The sequence below is a fragment of the Nicotiana attenuata genome, chromosome 7 (assembly GCF_001879085.1).
Source record: "Nicotiana attenuata strain UT chromosome 7, NIATTr2, whole genome shotgun sequence".
Classification (NCBI taxonomy): Eukaryota; Viridiplantae; Streptophyta; class Magnoliopsida; order Solanales; family Solanaceae; genus Nicotiana; species Nicotiana attenuata.
In genome coordinates, this window is record NC_031995.1 from 6,883,634 (window position 1) to 6,889,515 (window position 5,882).

The window sequence follows — 5,882 nt, forward strand, 5'->3', positions numbered from 1 at the left end:
GCTGCGGTGACTAGAGGTTATCGCTATGAGTGGTTGAGTTATGTGGTATATCATGTGATTACATCTTGGGTTACGGATATGATTTGATACAGCTTGTTTAGACTTATACAGGGTATAGATGTGAGATTCTGACCTTACAGATAAGTTCAGAAGTGGAAATTTGGTTCTAAGTTTCAGTCATGTTGCATATCAGCCCTATATGGGATAGGGTGACGTGAGATCACCCCCGAGTATGTGCATGGTAAGGTTATACAACGATTTAATGGCTTTCAGAACAACTCTGGGCACGTTCGAGGATGAACGTATGTTTAAGTGGGGGAGGATGTAACGATCCGACCGGTCGTTTTGAGCATTTGCACTTCGCTCTCCAGTTCTCGGGCATGGCTAGCCCCGTATTATGTATTATGACTTATGTAAGTTGTCGGTTTTGGCTTTCAGGTTAATCGGAACAGCTATGGAAGAATGATTCTCAACTTGAAGCTTTAAATTTAAGGTTGACCAAGTTTTGACTTTTTAGTATTCGATCTCGGATTTGGATTTTTATGATTTGGTTAGCTCCATTAGGTGATTTTGGAGTTAAGAGCGTGTTCGGAATGTAATTTGGAGGTCCGTGGTAGATTTAGGTTTGAATTGGCGAAATTGGAAGTTTGGAGCTTTTCGGTCGGCAGTGGAAATCTTGATATCGGGGTCCGAATGGAATTCTGGAAATTGGAGTAGGTTCGTTATGTCATTTGTGACGTGTGTGCAAAATTTCAGGTAATTCGGATGAGGTTTGATAGGTTTTTGCATCGTTTGCGGATTTTGGAAGTTTGGAAATCCTTAGGCTTGAATCCGATGGTGATTTGATATTTTGATGTTGTTTTGAGTGTTCCGAAGGTTGGAACAAGTTTGAATGATGTTATGGGATGCGTTGGCATGTTTGGTTGAGGTCCCGAGGGCCTCGGATGAGTTCGGGTGGTTAACAGACCAGTTCTTGGTTTTGGGAGATGGCAGATTATGCTGGTATTTTATTGCGTAAGGTCTGTTCTTCGCGTTCGCGAAGAAGAGCTTGGCCTAGGGGAGAAAATGCTCTTCGCGTTCGCGATTCGGGGGACGCATTCGCGTAGGTTTGGACTCCAGTGAATCGTGAACGCGTGAGAGCCATCGCGTTCGCGTAGGGAAGTTGGAGCAGCTGGGACCCCATGAGTTTGCTCATCGCGTTTGTGTAGGAAGGGGTGCGTTCGCGAAGGCTTTGGCAACTGAAGCTTTGCTTTTGCCAGAAGGAGCTCGCATTTGCGAAAGAGGAAAATCGAGCAGTTGAGTTTTGTTCTACGCGAACGCGAGGAGGTGGTCGCGTTCGCGATGAATGACGCATCTGGCAGAACATTTAAGTTCAAAAACGAGGGTTTTAGTACATATTTTCTAAATTTATTAGAGAGCTCGGGAGAAGGTGAATTTAGAGGGGATTTTCAGAGAAGTGATTGGGGTAAGTGTTCTTCACTTGTTTTTTGGTTAAATTCCATGATTATGTCTTGATCCTTATCATTTAATTTGGGAATTTGGGGTGAAAATTGGGGGAAATGGAAGAAAATTTGGAGAGTGGAGTTTTGGGATTTGGATGGCCATTCGACGTCGGATTTTGGTGAATTTGATATGGGTAGACTCGTGGGAGGATAAGGATTCTAGTGATGTAATTTTTATTGGATTCCGAGATGTGGGCCGGGGGGTCGAGTTTGGCCAATTTCGGGAATTTAGATTTAATTTAATAATTTTCGCGTGCGCCTTGTTCCTTTAGCATGTTTTGATAATATGATTCTGATTTTAGATAGATTCAGGGCGATTTCAGGCCGAGTCGAGCGGCAAGGGATCGCTGAGTGGAGTTTTTGTTCGGTTTGAGGTAAGTAATGATTGTAAATCTAGTCCTGAGGGTATGAAACCCCGGAATTTCGTACTATTTTGATAAATGAGGTGACGCACATGCTAGGCAACGGGCGTGTGGGCGTGCACCAGTAGGGATTGTGACTTGGTCCGTCCCGTAGCAACTGTAAAGTTGCATATTTTGACAAACTCTATATGATATCTATGTGTTTTAGAAATGATTTTGCTAACTTGGGCTGAATGCCATGTTTGGGGCCTTGTGTCGTACTGTTTGGACCCTCTGGGATATTTTACTACTATCCTCACACTATTTTGATTCGAAAGCATATCCTCATTCATGATTTTACCTGTTTATTGTTTGATTCAGTTTCATCACTCTATTTTTAAATATATGAAAGTTGTTTAGGCTGAGTTCCCTAATTTTTCACAAAAATGCCCGAGTGGCTTGTGAGGTTGATGACTGATAGAGGTCGAGGACCTGATGGTGAGGATTATATAATTATGGATCGGGTTGCACACCATAGCGATATATGGATCGGGATGCACGTACAACAATATTGGTTCGGGCTGCACGTCGTAGCGATATAGGGCTTGGGCTGTAGGAGCCCCTCCAGAGTCTGCATGATACCAACTTGTCACGACCCTAAACCCAAGCTGGTCGTGATGACGCATCTCGTGAAGACAAGGACAACCGACTCACTTCCAAATCACTTAAAACGATTAAAATAATAACTACTGAGTCCTTAAGCAGAAATAAAGTCTCAAGTGAAGAATGGCCCCGCTGAGAACCGTGAGAACTATGGCCTGACGATGCCCCACGATAACCTGGGCGAGCTGACTGAGCATGCCTGAACTGACGGCCTCTGCCGTGCTGAAACTGGCCCCTCGAAGGAGCACTCCCATAACTACCATGACCACGAGGACTCTTGGCCTCCCTCTCCTCGTGCTCCTGGCGACGAACTGACTCAATCTCACGAGCAATATCCACAACCTCCTCAAACGTAGCGCCTGACACTCTCTCCCCAGTCATGAGAACTCGAAGTTGGTAGGTGAGGCCATCAACAAACCTCCCCAGTCATGAGAACTCGAATCGCCAAGCAGCTACCTAGTAAATCTCGAAGACCTGCTTGAACTATCAACCCTCAGGAGCAGGACCTGTAGCGCCCGAATCTGCACATAGGGGTGCAGGGAGTAAAGTGAGTACTCCAACTCCGTGAGTAATAAAAATAAATAAAGACTGAGCGATATAAAATCACGTAAGGCACAACATTAAGCTAAAAGAGGCATAACACAATCAGTAAATATAATTAAGCAGTGAAATCTCATAAACATCCTTTAAACAGTTAAACAATATACAGGAAAAACAACTAAAAGGTAAACACATAATAATTGCCCCCGGGCATAGTAACAACAGAATTAGCCCCTCGGGCAATATCACAGAACAATACCAGCCCCTCGGGAAATGTCTCATATCACAATGGGTACCCGCGCTCACTTGAACAAGTGCTGGAGGCTACGATGATCAGTATACACCTCACAAGACACGCCATACAAATAATGCCTCCAGATCTTCAACTCGTGCACAATGGCAGCCAACTCCAAATGGTGAACAGGGTAGTTCTTCTCATGAGGCTTCAACTGACGAGAAGCATAAGCAATAACTCTACCTTCTGCATCAGAACACACCCAATACCAACTCTCGAAGCATCACAATTTACGGTATAAGAACCTAAAGCTGATGGAAAGAATAGCACTGGAGCTGTGGTCAAGGCAGTCTTGAGCTTCTGGAAGCTCTCCTCATACTCATCAAACCACTGAAATGAAACACCCTTCTGAGTCAGCTTGGTCAAGGGAGATGCAATAGACGAGAATCCCTGAACAAACCGGCGATAATAACCCGCCAAACCAAGAAAATTGCAAATCTCTGTAGCTGAGGACGGTCTGGGCCAACTCTGAACTGTCTCTATCTTCTTTGGGTCCACCTGAATACCCTCGCTGGACACCACGTGCCCCAAGAAAGCCACTGACCTGAGCCAGAACTCACATTTGGAGAACTTTGCATATAGCTTCTCCTCCCTCAATCTCTACAACACCATTCTCAAATGCTCCGCGTGCTCCTCCTGACTATGCGAGTATACCAGAATATCATCAATGAAGACTATGACAAACGAGTCGAGATACGGTCGGAACACGCTATTCATCAAATGCATGAACGCTGCTGGGGCATTGGTCAGCCCGAAAGACATCACCAAGAACTCATAATGACCATATCGGGTCCTGAAAGCTGTCTTAAGAATGTCTGAGTCCCTGATATTCAACTGGTGATAACCTGAGCGGAGATCAATCTTAGAGAATAATCTCGCTCCCTGAAGCTGGTCGAACAAATCATCGATACGAGGCAAAGGATACTTATTCTTGATTGTCACTTTGTTCAACTGCTTGTAATCAATGTACATTCTCATCGTGCCATCCTTCTTCTTCACAAAGAGAACCGGAGTACCCCATGGCGACACACTAGGATGAATGAACCCCTTATCCAGAAGTTCCTGAAGCTGCTCCTTTAACTCCTTCAGCTCCGCTAGTTCTATACGATATGGTGGAACAGAAATGGGCTGAGTTCCTGGCACTAGGTCAATACCAAAATCTATATCCCTATCCGGTGTCATACTCGGAAGGTCTGCAGGAAATACGTCGGGAAAATCCCTCACAACTGGAACAGAATCAATAGTGAAGTCTCTGCACCAACATCCCTCACAAAGGCTAGATATGAAAGACAACCTTTCCCAACCATACGCTGGGTCTTTAAGAATGAAATCACTCTGTCGAGAACATAATCAGTCGAACCTCGCCACTCAATCCGTGGCACACCAAGCATAGCCAAAGTCACTGTCTTGGCATGACAGTCCAGAATAGCCCAACACGGAGATAATCATTCCATGCCCAGAATAACATCGAAGTCCACCATACAAATAACAATAGATCCACTCGGGTCTCCAGACCCCCAATAGACACAACGCACGACCAGTACACACGGTCTACCACAACAGTATCGCCCACCGGCGTAGAAACATGAACAGAAGAAACAAGGGACTCGCAGGGCATATCCAAATAATGGGAAAAATAAGACGACACATAAGAGAAAGTAGAGCCAGGGTCAAATAACACCGAAGCATCCCTACGGTAGACTGAGATAATACCTGTTATCACCGCATCTGAAGACATCACATCAGGCCTAGTTGGAAGTGCATAGAAGCGTGCCTGGCCACCTCCGGATCGACCTCCCCCTCTGGGGTGACCCCTAGATGACTGTCCCCCACCCCTAACTAGCTGGGTAGGTGGTGAAGTGGCTGGGGCTAAGGCTGATGACTGACCCCTCTGCTGAGAACGATGAGGGCACTACCTCCATAAGTGGCCCATCTCTCCACACTCATAACAACTCCCGGGTGTTGGAGACGAGGACTGATGGGAACCCCTAGCACCGGTATGACTAGCAGACGCCCCTGGCATAGAAGAATCCTGAACCGGTGGAGCACGGGACAAACCCTGGGCTGGAAGTGCACTAAGTGAAGAATGGCCCTGCTGAGAACCGTGAGAACTATGGCCTGAAGATGCCCCACGATAACCTGGGCGAGCTGACTGAGCATGCCTGAACTGACGGCCTCTGTCGTGCTGAAACTGGCCCCTCGAAGGAGCACCCCCATAACTACCATGACCACGAGGCCTCTTGGCCTCCCTCTCCTCGCGCTCCTGGCGACGAACTGACTCAATCTCACGAGCATTATCCACAACCTCCTCAAACGTATCACCTGACACTCTCTCCCTAGTCATGAGAACTCGAAGCTGGTAGGTGAGGCCATCAACAAACCTCCTGATCCTCTCTCTCTCTATCCGCAGCAACCAGCCAAATAGCATCTCGAGCTAACTCTGAGAACCTCATCTCGTATTGAGTAACCGTCATATCTCCCTTTCTCAACTGCTCGAACTGCCTACGCAGCTCCTCCCTACGGGACTGTGGAACATACTTC